We start from the raw sequence: 16611 nt of genomic DNA, 5'->3' as shown, positions 1-16611 counted from the left end.
GGTGATGCCCACAAAAGCGACATGTCCACATTGCGACAAAGTGGGACACAAAGTGTGAGCCACACATAGCGGCCCCCGAAAGAAAATAAATGTGCAGGTTGGAAAGGAGTTAACGCTAAAATGCCGGGTAGTCCATGTCGCTGTGTTGGTTGCGGCAGCAGATGCCTGCGTCACCTGATTGCTTCGCAATGGAAGTTGCTCATCTTCAACAGCAACTGTTGGTTCAAACAGGTGCAAGGCTCTGTCCAATCTGTTTGTACCACAGGTTGTCGCTCGTTACCAGACCACCACATGTGACAAAGGCAAGCATTATGCCTGTAAGATGGTTCGTAGCCAATGTATAATGTATTGTCAACCTCAAGCGGTGACTGATTGCCGTTTAATTTTGCTGTTATGTCACTTGGTTACGGTCGCAGTTTTATGTTTTTCGAATATTGCTGCCTGGTCGGTTGCACTGGGAAGCAGCCTCTCGAAGTAAGAATTTGATCCTGCAGTCTGCACAGCGACATAGACTCCCAATTTACGCACACCGTGATTCGTGCTCCCCGTCCACCCTTTCCTGCTGCAGCCATGGGCAAATTGTGCCTCTGGCCTTTCTCGGCCGCGATTAGGCATGAACGGAGACCAGCATAAGTGCTTACATGGTCGGACGTGTATGAGGTTGGGTGGAAATGCCCGCAAAAGTGGCCGATGAAGGTGATGCCCACGAAAGCGACTTGTCCATATTGAGACAATGTGGGACACCAAGTGTGAGCCACACATTAGCGGCCTCCAAAAGAAAAGAAACATGCAGGCTGGAAAGGAGTCAATGCTAAAATGATGGGTAGTCCATGTCGCTGTGTAGGCTGCGGCAGCAGATGCCTGCGTCACCCGACTGCTTTGCACTGCAAGTTGCTCATCTTTAACAGCGACTGTCGCCGCAAACAGGTGGGACACTCTGTCCAATCTGTTTCTGCTGCTGGTTGTTGCTCGTTAGTAGACCACCACGTGCGACGAAGTCGGGCACTACGCCTGTAGGTAGGCAGCTCAATGTACCCTAAGAGACCTGTGTATGTGAATGCTCACTGTTGCCATATGGTTCGTCGCCAATGTATGATGTATTGTCTGAACCTCATGCGGTGACTGATTGCTGTTTAATTTTGCTGTTATGTCACTTGATTATGGTCGCAGTGTTATATTTTTCGAATATTGCGGCCTGATCGGTTGAACTGGGAAGCAGCCTCTCGAAGTAAGAATTTGATCCTGCAGTCTGCACAGCGACATAGACTCCCAATTTACGCACACCGTGATTCGTGCTCCCCATTCACCCTTTCCTGCTGCAGCCATGGGCAAATTGTGCCTCTGGCCTTTCTCGGCCGCGATTAGGCATGAACGGAGACCAGCATAAGTGCTTACATGGTCGGACCTGTATGAAGTTGGGTGGAAAGGCCCGCAAAAGTGGCTGATGAAGGTGATGCCCACGAAAGCGACTTGTCCATATTGAGACAATGTGGGACACCAAGTGTGAGCCACACATTAGCGGCCTCCAAAAGAAAGAAACATGCAGGCTGGAAAGGTGTCAATGCTAAAATGATGGGTAGTCCATGTCACTGTGTAGGCTGCGGCAGCAGATGCCTGCGTCACCCGACTGCTTTGCACTGCAAATTGCTCATCTTTAACAGCGACTGTCGCCGCAAACAGGTGGGACACTCTGTCCAATCTGTTTCTGCTGCTGGTTGTTGCTCGTTAGTAGACCACCACGTGCGACGAAGTCGGGCACTACGCCTGTAGGTAGGCAGCTCAATGTACCCTAAGAGACCCGTGTATGTGAATGCTCACTGTTGCCATATAGTTCGTCGCCAATGTATAACGTATTGTCTGAACCTCATGCGGTGACTGATTGCTGTTTAATTTTGCTGTTATGTCACTTGGTTATGGTCGCACTGTTATGTTTTTAGAATATTGCGGCCTGGTCGGTTGCACTGGGAAGCAGTCTCTCGAAGTAAGCATTCGCTCCTGCAGCCTGCACAGCGACATAGACTCCCAATTTTCATGCACCGTGATTCGTGCTCCCCGTTCGCGCTTTCCTGCTGCAGCAATGGGCATATTGTGCCTCTGGCCTTTCTCGGCCGCGATTAGGCATGAACGGAGACCAGCATACGTGCTTACATAGTCCGATGCGTATGAAGTTGATAGCTACATGGGTGGAAAGGCCCGCAAAAGTAGCTGATGGAGGCGATGCCCACGAAAGCGACTTGTCCATAGCGAGACAATGTGAGACACCAAGTGTGAGCCACACATTAGCGGCCCCCGAAAGAAAAGAAACGTGCAGGTTGGAAAGGAGTGAACGGCTAAAATCTGGGGTAGCCCATGTCGCTGTGTAGGCTGCGGCAGCAGATGCCTGCGTCTCCCGATTGCTTCGCAATGCAATTTGGGCATTTTTAACGGCGACTGTCGCTGCAAATAAGTGGCACACTCTGTCCAATATGTTTCCGCTGCTGGTTCTTGCTCGTTAACCTGACCACCACGTGCGACGACGACGGTGAGCCGTTTACGAGCTCGCGTCAATGATTCCAGCGTATCTCGACATGCAAATTTTATTTCTGCTATTGCACGAGGATGTACACTGCTTGTCTTCTGCCAATAAAGTCGCGCGTTCTGTTCACTCACTTGTGGCTTGTTTGTATGGGCGTCAGTAGAGGCTCTTGGCAATTAGAACGCACCAGCTAAGCGGCAGCGAAGGCATTGAGCCATGCCGCATAGCCTGCAGGGCAAGCACGGCACGTACCAGCGTACGCGACCGGCAAAAAACGGCCATATTGAATTTTGCGCTAAAAAAAAAAGTTTGCACTTCCGCTTCCGGATTGAGCAACGTCATCTGGCGTCCCCGAAAGTTAGTTCCATGCGCTGCCGCTGCTTATTTTCGAACCACTGCCAAAGGTACAGTTTCCCTTCTCTAAAGTTGTTCTTTATTCTATGGTTGGACAACGGCATGGGCCAGCTACCTTCTAATTCATGCCGGACTCCAATCTTGACAACGGGTTACGAACGGCGGGATTGAGCCCCCAATCATGACAACTGGTGGCAGCGGTGGGATGGACTTTGCGATGTGGTGCTGTGTCTGCGGTGAGTGCTTGGTTCTTGCTTTGACTCTCTAGGCTTCATTTTGTAGTTGTTCTGTTTAGAACTGTAGGGAAGCTAGATTGTTGATTGTTAGCTAAGTGAGTGAAGTAACTTTATTTTGGTCCAGAGAAGACGCAGGGGAGACCCCGCGCCACCCGGCTAGTCCCACGTAGGGACGGCCAAGCCGAGCTTGAGGGCCCGGTCACGGGCACTCTGGACGGCCAGGGTTTGGTCGCTGAGTTCGGGGCTGCCCAAGAGCGCAGCCCACCTATCCTCGCTGAAGGAGGAGCCGATGGCTTCACTAGGCTGTGAAGCCATCGCAGCCAAACACAGCCTAGCTTCACAGCTAGGCTGTGTTTTCCTAGCTAGATTTAGAGAGCCGGACCAAGGCAGTAAAGCATCAATCATGGAGTTAAGGACACTGCTGAGAGACGAATTGTTGATTGTTGGTGAGGAACTGGGCTTAGATGTACGCAAGGAAATGCTAAAATCGGAATTACTGAAGCTCATTTCCGAACAGGCCAGTGAGGAAGAAACTGAAATGTGGTTGGAACTTCTGAAAAAAAGAGAAGAACGGGACAGAGAGAGAGAGAGGAATGCGAGTTAAGAAAAATGCAACTTGAACTTGAAAGCAAACGTTTGGAGTTGTCTCAAGGAAGTCAAGGGGCACTGGGACGATCAAGTGAGGCAGAATCGTACCGCATGGACGATTCTTCGGCCCGAGTACACGGCCACAGCAGTTGCTGTCTATGTTGCCATGTGAGGCGGCGGAAGTAATCGCGAGACTCAGTGTGGAAGATGCATATGATTAAGCAATAGTTAAGGCTAATCTTCTGAAAAAATATCGCCTTTCAGCCGAAGCTTTTCGGGAAAGGTTTAGAAGCACAGGCAAGAGAGATAGCGAGGGCTATCCGGAGTTTGCATACGGCTTAAAGGCCAACCTAGTCGAGTGGCTGAGAAGCGCCAGGACCATTCAATGCGTGTGTCTAGAGCAGTTTTACAAAAGCATGCCACCATCTGTGAAGATGTGGGTGCAAGAAAGAGGGAATGTAAACACTATGGAAGGGGCGGTTGAATTAGCCGAAGGGTACGCGACACGTACAAAGTTGAACGCCGAGGACGGAAATTGGGACGGTCGAAATGGACCGCGGAAGCCCTTTCCGTTCAAAAAGGGTTCGCAGACTAGACGGTCGGAGCCTGTAGACGTGGAGAAAAAGCCCGCAGAAAAGAGCGAGGAGAAACTTAACGGAGAAACCGCACAAAAAGAAAAGAAAATTCGAATCTTTTAGACCAATTCGCTGTTATAAATGCCACATACTGGGACATATAGCTGTAAACTGCGGGAAGCCTAGCGTAGTTTTCTCTTACGTGAAGGAAAAGGACGAGAATATGGAACTTTTAAGTCCATATCTTCACGACCTGCAAGTTAATGGCAAACCATGCCGAGTGCTAAGAGACAGTGGCGCCACGATGGACATTGTCCATCCGTCTTACGTTACGGTAGATGACTTCACCGGAGAAGTAGCATGGATAAAACAGGTCGTAGAACACAGCTTGTGTCTGCCCATGGCCAATGTCAAAATCAGTGAACCATTCAGTGGACCGAGGCTGCAGTTTCCAAATTTTCGTCACTACAGTACCCTTGCATTTTTTCAAATCGCTCGAATCAGTTACTGCGTGAGAAAGCGCCTAAACGGGGAGAGGGCGTAGTACAGGCAATGACGCGAGGCCAAGCTCGTAAAATCGCGTCGCTTTCGGCTGAAAATGCACCAGCCGCTCCAGCCGAAGCAGAAAAAGGTATAATTTCAATACCCGAATCCGAGCTATGCCCGAGGGACAACAAATCAGTTGAGGAGAGCCTGCCAGCTGACCAGTTCACTGAAAGCGTAGCTCCAGAGTGTCAAACTTCAAGCCTGCAGGAAGAGCAAGCTGAAGGAATCACAAGCGAGGCAAGGTCGTTATTATCACCGGCCTCAAAGGGCTCTGATCACCTCTTATGTGTAAATAGAGAGCCACTGGCAGCCGAGCAAAAGAATGGTGAGAGCTTAGCTAAATTACATCATACAGCAAGCTGACGCAATCACAAGCGAGACAGGGTCATTATTATCACCGGCCTCGAAGGGCTTTGATCAGCTCTTATGTGTGGATAGAGAGTCACTGGCAGCCGAGCAAAAGAATGATGAGAGCTTAGCTAAATTACATCACACAGCTAAAGAAGGAATTGCTAGGCGCAACGTGACGATACATGAGAGAGGAGGATTGTTGTATCGGCACTACAGAGATCGAAAGGGTAGGAGTTTAGATCAGTTAGTCGTACCTACTAGGTACAGGGAGGACCTTTCGAGTCTCTGTCATGGAAATGGGTGGTCCGGCCACCTAGGTATAAACAAATCAAAGGAAAGATTGCTTATGGAATACTACTGGCCTGGCTGTTTCAAATACGTAGAAAACTTTGTAAGATCATGCGACGCCAGCCAGCGCTCGGGTAAACCAGGAGAGACATGGAATGCTCCACTAAAGGTAGTGCCCTTAATAACAGAGCCTTTCAGACGACTTTTAATAGACACGGTAGGGCCTCTACCAAAAACAAAATCAGGTTACAGGTACTTGTTTACCCTGCTCTGTACGGCTACAAAGTTTGCAGAAGCAATCCCTCTGAAAGAGCTCAGCTCCACCGAAGTAGTAGACGCGCTTTTGACAGTGTTTGCACAAGTTGGGTTTCCAGCCGAAATTCAGGCGGATCAAGGGTCAGTATTCACGAGCGCACTGACTTCAACATTCTTGCAAAAGTGCGGGGTAAAGTTAATAAACAGTTCTGTTTATCACCCTCAGTCAAACAGTGTAGAGAGGTGGCATTCGGTGCTTAAGCGAGTTTTCCGTCCGCTATGTTACAAGCACAAGGTGGACTGGGAGAACTGTCTGCCGGCAACTTTGTTTGCTTTCCAGCGGTTCCACATGAAGCGACAGGGTTCTCGCCAGCAGAACTAGTGTATGGGAGGACACTCCGTTCTCCACTAAGAATGTTAACAGAGATGTGGGAGGAAAGAGGAGAGAGTCCAACCATGGTTGGATACGTGCTAAATCTGCTGGAATGGCTAAGCGCAACCCAAGAACTAGCCGAAAAGAACATGGGAGTAGCGCAACATAATGCCAAATTCTATTACTACAAGAATGCGAGGCTTCGTACGTTTAACGCCGGAGACCAGGTAATGATCCTCAAACCTTCAAGAAAGAACAAGCTTGTAGTTCACTCTGACGAGCCCGTTAAAGTGTTGCACACACTTTCAGATACTAACTATGCTCTGAAAATGCCCGCTTGCAGGAAGCAGCTGAGGATATATCACTGCAATTTGAAGAAACCGTATATTGGCGGCAAGGAGTTACGGAGTCGCCATTTATCGGAAGCGCCTCGCTGGCGTAGTGTGAGGGATCACGCGGCGCGCTCCTCATAGGTTTTGCTGTCAGCGCTCACTGAAAACACTACGCGCGAGCTCTCCCGCACATTTATGTAAGTACTTTCGAAACGAGAGAAGTTTTTTACTGTCTAAATAATAACCTTAGGCAAACTGAAAGTACAGAATCGTTTACAGACGCTAACTCTTTACCGAATACGTACAGTGAACGCCACTGCGCGCGGTCGCCGCGATGGAGTCTCCCGAACCGGCTTCTTGCGTGAAAGGTAGGTAAACTCTGAGAGCAAACTATGTAAAATATGTGCTTGTAGTGTTTGTATAACTAAATGGCGCGTAATAGAATGAAGCCTCAATGCAGCGATTGCACAAATTCGCAGCAACCGACTGCGCGTCTGCATGCTTGTCCGCGCACTGTTTCGCTTTCGCCGCGTGCGCGATTTCGCACCGTGCCATGAGCTCTATACCGCAGAATATAAGCATTTGACAGTATACAAGCAACCATTGTTGCGTGGGCGCTATCATAGCTGTTGAAAAATAATTTCATTGTAGAGACCTTGACACCTACTTTTTTTCTTCTAAATTCTTGCAATATTATTTCTGGAGTTGCGTCGTACAGTACATGTTTATCGGTGTTCTCAGCGTGCGATTTCCCGCTGCTTCTTTTTTGTAATCCAGTAGATTAATTTATTACACAAACATGACCATGCCATATGCCATGCTTTTTTTTAATGCGCTCCTTACCGCTCCCTTTCCACTCCAGTGAACTTGCCAGTATATGTAGCATCGACAAGTTCATAGACCAAACCGTCATGACATTAGTCGGGCAGCGGACTCGGGCGAGCGTCTCAGTGCGCGTTTTCCAAACATCGCAGACCCGGCGCCGTAGCAGAAATCTTCCTCGCGTCACTGCTTGCTGCATACCCAAGTTGTAGCCGATGACTGTTTGCCGGTTTTATGTTTCGCGAGCCAAGCTTCACGCAGCTTCTTGTCCTGCGGCTACATATGAACGAGGCTGACACCGGGCTCCGTTGCGTACGTCCGGCACTGCGGCACCGAGCAGTAGCCTACCATGTTGCGCGCCTTCAAAGGCAGCCACTACCTATTGTAGTGCTTTCAAGCGTTGTAAAGGAGACACTCGAAGCGAGAGAATCTCGCCACTAAATGAGGACCGCAGCATACGAGAGAATTTAAACTCTCGTTTTCAGCTCGCTTCGGCGCTCCCGAAGCAGCCGACGCGGCCACTATGTCCACGTGATCCCTAATAGCACGTCACGCCGACGGTGGCGCCAGTTTTTCCAGTGGTGGAGTTCGAGGCCAATAGAGCGGAGCGGAGTCGTTAACAAACTATACCATCAAAGAGCAGGATGGCGCTAGTATCAAGTTTAAGGAGTATAGGGCGACCTCCAACTCGGAAATCGGCCTAGAAGAAGTAGCAAAACATTCGGTAAGCTCGCACGCTCTAAGACCCGAGCAGCTAGATGAGCTAAAAGAGGTGTTAGGGGAATACCTCGACAGATTCAGCGATCGGCCGGGTAGGACCGAACTAATAACGCATGAAATAGAGCTGGCATCGACCGAATCAGTAAGATCAAAGCCTTACAGGGTGTCTCCAACACAGAGAGAGATTATGGAAGCAGAGATACAGCGCATGCTAGAGTTGGGAGTTATTGAGCCCGCTGAGAGTGACTACACGTCACCGCTAATACTGGTAGAAACCCCTAACAAGGACCCTCGTCCGTGTGTTGCCTACAGGAAGTTAAATGCCATCACTAGGGATCAGCTGTACCCGATACCAAACATTGAGGAACAAATTGAAAGAGTTAGCGCTGCTAAATACATTTCAACTATAGATCTCGTGCGGGTGTACTGGCAAGTTCCCCTCTCAGAAAGTGGCAGCCGCTATGCTGCATTCATCTCACCTGTAGGCACTTTTCGCCCTCTCGCACTCAGCTTCGGGCTGAAGAACGCGCCGTTTAGCTTCTCTAAGTGGATATTGTCCTAAAAGATTGCAGGAGTTCGCCTTGCCATATCTTGATGACGTAGCAATTTTTTGCTACGCTGGGGACAACACGTATCGCACCTCAAACAGGTGTTCTCACGGTTGAGGGAAGCCGGCTTAACGATGAAAGCGGAAAAGTGTAGGTTTGGTTGTTCGCAGGTGACTTATCTGGGCCATGTTGTCGGCCAGGGCATGAGATGGCCGGCCGAGCTGAAAATAGCTACGATTGGAGAATTTTCTCAGCCGCGCACGAAAACAGACCTTCGTTCATTTTCGGGACTTGTGGGGTACTATCAACGGTACATTCCGAATTGCTCGCAAATGGCAAGTCCATTAACGGACACCCTCCGAGAGGGAGCACCAAGTAGCGTACACTAGTATACGGACAAAGAGAACGCTTTCCAAAGTTTGAAAACGCTATTGGTTTCTCGTCCTGTGCTTCGCGCGCCAGACTACACAAAGGAATTCATAGTTCAATGTGACGCAAGCGACAGAGGTATGGGCGTGGTACTTAGTCAGGTCTGCGACGATAACGAGGAGCATCCTATCCTCTATGCCAGCCGTAAACTAAATGTAAGAGAGGAAGCCTACAGCGCTTCAGAGAAGGAATGCGCTTGTTTAGTTTGGGCCGCCAAGAAGTTTTCGTGTTACTTGTACGGAGCGAAGTTCATCTTCAAGACCGACCACTGTCCTCTGACGTGGCTCAGTCAAATGTCACACAAAAATGGCCGCTTGCTCCGATGGAGTCTCACTCTCCAAGAGTACAACATCTCCGTTAGATATAAGAATGGAAAGTTGCATAGCAATGCGGATGGTTTGAGCAAACTAATTTGAATTCTGCGTTTGAGGGTCCCGCCTAAATTTTAGGGTTATTATTGCTAATTTTGTTAAGCCAAGAAGTTCCCCTATCATTTAGCAGGATTCCCTCCATGATTGCTGAATTTGTCAGCACAAAATTGCTTCGAAAATTGGCAGAGCAAAATGCAGGAGTTTTTGTTTCTGCACTTATGTTTTCTTTGAAGCCTAGCGGGTCTAAAGTGAGAGCCAATGTACGTCATCTCGGCGCAGAGCCGTGTTGCGGGGTTCATTTTTGCAGTTGCCTGTCCTTGTTGGAGGTTTTGCAGAGCTCCGCCAACAACTTGCAGAGCTCCGCCAACAATTACAACTACTTCTCAGGAGAGAACAGCCTACAAAGAATTCTGTCCCCCCCCCAACCCAGTAGAAAATATCACACCTAAGCAACTCACCCTTTCCCCTGCCTCCAACTCCTCCTCACGCGCTGCGTCACCTACTCGCAACGCCCCAGTTAAGCGCAAGGCGCAAGCTAAATATGACCCCCCCAACTCAGTAGACACAGCTGCGCTCACTCAGCTAACCTCGATAATTCAAAATTTCGAACAAAATATGAACGCCCTACGCGCTGATACTGCAGAATGGATGACAAACATTGCAGGCCGGATGACTGCCCCTCGAGCGACGTCAAGGCGCACATGCACCCTCTATGGCTCAAATTCAGCCCCACATACAAGGAACATTCATCACCCAGCCACACGGCCCAAATCTCATAGACCCGTCAGTTGCCCCCTCAACATGGCTGTACAACGTTGCTGCATTCGAGTGTGGCAGTGGAATTGCAGGAGCTTCCGAGCGAAGCGTAACAACCTGCAACTTCACCACCAAAACCAAAGCGACACTGGTTCACCGTAACTTTACCGCAATTGAGCACGCTTTAGAGCTTGATGACATAGACGGCCTCCTAGTAGAACTCTTACCCCGCACACGCAAGGGCAGCAGCCTCTTCATACTAAACATATGTAGCCCGCGAAAAGGCCCTCCGTCAACTTCTCATTGCAGCAATGCGCAAGGCACTCACGATCAGTGCGGACCACCCCATTCTGATAATAGGAGACTTTAACGCCAACCACACCAGTTGGGGCTACCGTAAAAACTGTCGTAAAGGCACCTCGCTTTGGACTTTTATCCAGAACGAAGGCTTATCCCTGCTCAACGACATAGATCAACCCACAAGGATCGCAACAAGTATTCAACAAAACACCAGCCCGGACCTAACCCTCTTAAAACACCTCCCCAACAGTCATTGGATCAACACGCAGCACTCGTTCGGTAGTGATCACTACATACTCAGCACCGATCTCAACCTCACAACCTTGGCCCAGGTTAGAAAATGACGCCTGGAGGGGGTGGACTGGGACAAGTTCCATCAAATCCGAAGAGACGTCCCAGTCACCATTACAGATCTGGACACCTGGACACAAACCCTCACCAAGGACGTGGCTGGGGCTACATCCACAATCCCTAACGCCCCAAATGCAGAGACAGCAGATAGCCGCTTACTAAATCTTTGGGAAGCGCATGCCAGCCTTCAAAAAAGGTGGCTCGCTCACAAACCCAATCGGCCACTTCAGCGGCGCATAGCCGCTCCCGTAAAGGAGATTGAAGCACATGCAAGCCAACTGGCACACCAACAATGGGGCCAGCTGTGCGATCGTATGAGCGGCAACCTCGGCCTCAGAGACACGTAGACATTTCTTCGTTGCTTGCTCGAACCAGGAGGCACAAAAGCAGCGCAAAGGAAGAATGTCAACCGCATTCTGCACAAGCTCCCTCTGCAGGATGACGTCTTGTTAGACGCTCTTAAAGCACATTACCTTACCACAACTCCACCTACCCCGCTCCCTACTTACACCAGCGGCGCCAATCCTACACTAGATGAGGACATTTCCAAATGGGAAGTTAAAGCTGCCATACAGAAACTACGCACCACTTCGGCCCCGGGGGCAGACAAAATCAACAACAAGATGCTCAAGAATCTGGACGAGCGCTCCATACAGGCTATAACAGGCCTCTTCAACAGGTACTGGCAAGATGGAGCGCTAGCAGCCCAGTGGACGCATGCCCGCATAACCTTTATTCCGAAACCAGGCAAACCCCTAGATCTAAAAAACCTACGCCCAATCTCCCTCCCATCCTGTCTAGGCAAACTGTTCGAACATGTGGCCCTGGAACGCCTACAGAACCATATGGACGATCACGACCTACTCCCCCACCCGATGATTGGATTAATGCAAAACGCACGCGAGCAATACTAGCTTTGGACCTAACCAAAGCCTTTGACAACGTCAACCACTCCGCCATCCTAGAAGCGCTCTCGGCACTAGAAACCGGCCCGCGCACCTTCAAATACATTTCAGCTTTTCTAAGACATCGCACAGCAGAAATCAGCTTCGGATCTCTCTCCTCCCAAACCTCCGCACTCGGCAGCAGAGGCACCCCGCAAGGGTCAGTCCTCTCGCCGCTGCTCTTCAACATAACACTCATTCCCATGGCCAAGGCGTTAAACGCAGTACCTAATCTCTCGCACTCCTTCTATGCCGACGACATTACACTGTGGACAACCACAGGAAATGCCGGATCCATAGAAGAAACATTGCAGTCCGGTGCCGACCTGGTGGCAGCGCATGCTGCAACCGTCGGCCTGGCATGCTCTCCTACCGAATCCGAGTTACTCATTCTTCGACCACCTAGATGTAGGACGGACCTAGGCCCCCCTCCTCCAATAAAACTCACGTTGGACGGCACCCCCATCCCAGAAGTGGAAAAGGTCCGAATCCTAGGCATCCTAATCCAGAGCAACGGCAAGAACACCGCCACGATAACCAAACTCACAAACACCGTCCATCAGACAATGCGGCTCATACGACGAACTGCCAACCGACACAGGGGCATGAAAGAACATGACCTCCGTCGCCTACTTCAAGCATTCGTCGTCAGCCGCATAGTATACTCTCTCCTATATCTCTTCCTCACGAGAGCAGAAGAAGAGAAAATCAACACCCTGATTCGCCAGGCATACAAGACCGCCCTCAACCTGCCTCGACACACCTCTAACGAACGGCTTTTACTCATGGGCATACATAACACACTAGCCGAGCTTACCGAAGCTCACCGGACGGCACAACTTGAACGTCTCTCCTCCACCCCTACAGGCCGCAGCATTATTAATAACCTAGGTCTTAACCCAATCAACACTCTCCGACCTACATACCCAACCCCCCGGGGCCACCCAAAAGCTTCTAACAGTGCATCCACTCTCAAAAAACATGCACCCAGTCCACCACCAAACTCGACGCGCAGCAAGAGCCCAGGCACTACACAAACGTTACAACCAGCACACGGAGGCCTACGTAGATGCCGCGGCATACACCACTCAGCCAGCCTTTGCCATTTGTGCAATCGGTAACAATCTTTCTTCTCTAGCAGCTGTATCGGTTCTAACGCACACCTCGCTAGAAGCCGAAGAAGCTGCAATTGCCCTTGCGATCACCTTAACCAATGCCACACTCGTATTCAGTGACTCAAAAACCGCGATCAGAAACTTTGCAAAAGGACGGACGCATGCTGTCGCCCATGAAATTCTCAACTCCTCTCAGCCCCCCACTAGGCCCGTTCAACTCATATGGGTCCCCGCGCACGCGGGCCATCCAGGCAACGAAGCCGCCCATGACACCGCTCGAGCGTACGTCAACCGAGCAGGGCAAGCCGTCGAGCCAGGAAGCGCCCGTGACCTAATGGTCACATACCACCAAATTTCACTCCACTGAAGAGAGCAACGACTCCACTATCCTCCGCGTCACAAATCACTCACTAAACTAGAGCAGGTGACATGGCGCCAGCTACAATCACGCACTTTTCTCTCCCCCACCCTTCTAGCACTAATGCTAGAAGGGTGCAGCGAGCGCATGCACACGGCCACGGGCTCGCATGGTCTCCAAATTTATGAACGCGACTGTACATGCAGCTTTGCTCTAAATCTGGCCTGAACACGAACCTATGGTTATCTCGCTCACTGTCTCAAAGCAGTTAGAGCAGCTCGCGTGAAATGTTAAGCATTTTTACGGTTTTGTTACAGGAAGTCGCAAAAGTAGCACTTTGACCCACCCTGAACAGTTGCACCGCCCTTGAGCGAAGGCGCTGAAAGGCTTGAAAAGCCTCTTGGCGCTTGCGAGATCCCTTTAGTATATTGGCGATGTCATGATCGTACAAGGTTTTATCACTTTGTTTTTATCACAATCATGTAGTCCAATTTATCTCACCTAGCATTGTTCGTATTGAAGCCAGCTTTGTTCACCAATAGCAGCCATAATGTTTCGAGATGGGGAGAAATGTACATTATATATATGCAACAAGATACAATGGCGTGACTGGTTTTCTGGGCGTCGTACAAATCGGAACACGGGTAGAGATTTGTTCTGGAAAAAGAACAGCTAAAGTCACACTTTGGCTTATATTGCGATCTTTAGCACGCTGCTTTAGTATCTTAAACACGTCCGTTTTAAGTTATTAATTGCTTTTATGGAGGTATGATTACGGAGGGTCCTGATGGATGGAGTATTGTTATGGATGCACGGGTAGATTTGCGCGAGGGTAGCCTTCTAGGTCGTAGTTCAGATTTTCTTTTTTTGTCAATTGCGCTATCGTGAACAAGGGTACGAAGCCATAGAGCTGGTAAGTTGTCCGCTGCCATATAGCGCTAATTATGTAGCATACGTTGTTATTGTACTACACGGAGGGCGTAGCATTGCCAGCAGATGCTTTTTCTAGGTGCAGATATATTTTGCGAAGAGAAGCTCTTCATGACAAATATAAACGATTTTTACTTCTGAATACGCTTTGACTGCGAGTAGGGCGTTCGCTGTGTCGGCAGAATGCAGTTTGAAGTAATAGTTTAACGGAAACCTGCACGGAGGAGGCAAGTAATAAAAGGAAAATGAGACGTGCTACCTAATAGTAGCAGTTGCTACAAAGGAAACCCATACGGGTTCCTCGAAAGAAAAGCCTCCCAATTAAAGGGACCCTGAAACGATTTTGACGATATTCTACAAACGTTCTGAGTCGTTAGAGGAGGCCCTTCTGATCATTAATTGACGTATTTAAGTGCTCTGCGTAAAGCGTGTAATTTATTATAAGGTTTTCAAAATGCACATCGCTGCCGATTGCAGCACACTGCGCGGCAGGATTTTAAGCCTCCCCTACCCATATGACGCAAATCACCCATATGACATCAGTGGGGCGAGCTTTCCGATTGGCTGATCAGGGCTCATGATCGATAATTTTTCCAACTTTACGGTAAACAAATTATGTTCGTAATAGTTGAAATGTTAGTTAATTTGTTTTTATAAGAAGAAACTAACATAAAGGGAATGCACAAGAAAACTTTTTCAGTACACTTAAGCACTTCCGGCACACAGCAAGTGTCGTCTGCTTGTGTTACAACATGCTCCGTCTTTGACGAGAGCTCCGCCGTCAGTGTCGGTCTGTCTTTTCGCGAGCGCTATGATTCGACTTTGTTGCTTTGTGGACTGCAAACGTAGAGACTGGCGATATGTCAAGCTGCGACATCGTGTCCCTCTGCAAGGCAGCAGACGAGCGGACTGGCTGCAGCGCATCGGACTGCCGCCATCCGATCGGCGCCAGGATTTGCGCGTTTGTGGCCGTCACTTTACACCGGAAGATTACTAACGCAATATCGGTTCCCGAGTCCGGTATTAGGGTAACGCAAGCGCAAAGGGGACAGGGCCTGGCCGTGTCCCCTTGCGTGTTGTTTCATGGGATGAACAGAAGCGGAAATATAAATGGTCTGCACGGTGCAGCCACCTGGTGGCATAGAGCTCAACCACACACAGTAGCAGTAACAAAATGTATTCTTTGCTGCTGGTGTAACTTTTTCGCAGGCGTGTAATCGTTAACACGTTGTTTTTGTAAATATTTAAAACGTTTTACACTTGGTTAGAGCAATATTAGCTATTTCTTTGGCTGGTTAAGCTCTGCGCCAATGGGTGGCTGGTCCGTGGATACCGATCAGGCAGCTCACGTACGTCTACGCTAAAGTTCCTTCATCAGCTTGAGTTTATGTTTCCACCGTTCAGTCGAAACGTTCCGCTAGTGTGTGGTTAACGGAATACCAGACATGTTTGGCGCTGCGACAGAATGCTCGCAACGCACGCTGCTTCGATAGCTCTGCGATCGGCCATACCATTCTGAATACGCCGTTTCTCTCTCTCTCGATAGCTCTCGCTTGCGGTCGACGGGCAAGCGGCTAACGGAGAGGTTTCGCGCGGGCGGGGGCGGGCTCCAAAACAACCGGAAGTGGACGATGTGACGTCGCATCGTGACGCAGGACCAGTGAAGGCGGAGCTTAGCGCCGCTCGCTCGGCGAACGAGTTGAGGAGGAAAAGCATGGCTAAGGAGGAGGGTAACTTGTGATCGCATGTAGCTCCATTAATACGTAACGCTTCACATAAATTGTGGTGCGAATGTTCTACTTAAGTTGTACCCTACGCTTCTACAAAATTTGTCCGTGCCGCTTCAGGAGCCCTTTAAAGAAATATCCTGTTCGGCATATCGAAATATCGCCCTGTTCCGGCACTCAAACTTGGGAGCTCAGTTCCAAAGCATATTGACCAACAGCTGCTTTAAGCACCCAGCGGCAGCAATAAATGGCACAATCGCAAGAGAGAACGAAAGCGTTTTACACTCGTGTTGCATCGGACAAGGCCAACGAATTGTAAGGTGCTCATTAATGGAAACCATTTCTATGCGTAACTATCATCCTGGCATACGCTTCGTTTACAAATAAGGGTACAGCTTCTATTGGATGTTCGCGCTCGAGCCAGCGGCGCCAGGTTGTCATAAAAGCGTAGAACGAGTTTGACTCCATACAGAGATTCCAGCGCCACGACGACGAGAATAGTTGTGATTCTTCGCTTTGATCGCCCACTTTTCTTCATGGCGCTCCGGTTATTCAAGCACTATGTCACGCGCCTTACGTTCGGTCATCGCAGTATGAGGCGATTAAATATGAAGCTGCACAAGCTCGACACACGGCATTCGCTTCGGTACAGGCACGTACACGAGTAGCGGAAACACCCCCAGCTGTTGAATAAGTAGGTGCTACACAGTGCTACATACAGGCAGACGCATTGCCTCTCGCGTGTACCGGGGAAACATTGACATTATCGCAGCCCTTTCACGCAGGGCAAGTGTCTATAGACAGTGAAATAAAAAAAAGAAACGCAG

The 16611-nt window shown here is 49.5% G+C and overlaps 1 protein-coding gene across 9 annotated transcripts in view; it reads right to left on the bottom strand.

Annotated features, from left to right (window-relative positions):
• LOC135911706 (uncharacterized) overlaps positions 1-16611 on the bottom strand; it is a 288230-nt gene that overhangs the window by 247184 nt on the left and 24435 nt on the right. The window lies entirely within an intron of this gene.

The sequence above is a fragment of the Dermacentor albipictus genome, chromosome 5 (assembly GCF_038994185.2).
Source record: "Dermacentor albipictus isolate Rhodes 1998 colony chromosome 5, USDA_Dalb.pri_finalv2, whole genome shotgun sequence".
Taxonomy (NCBI): Eukaryota; Metazoa; Arthropoda; class Arachnida; order Ixodida; family Ixodidae; genus Dermacentor; species Dermacentor albipictus.
This window is presented reverse-complemented; position numbering and strand designations above follow the sequence as displayed.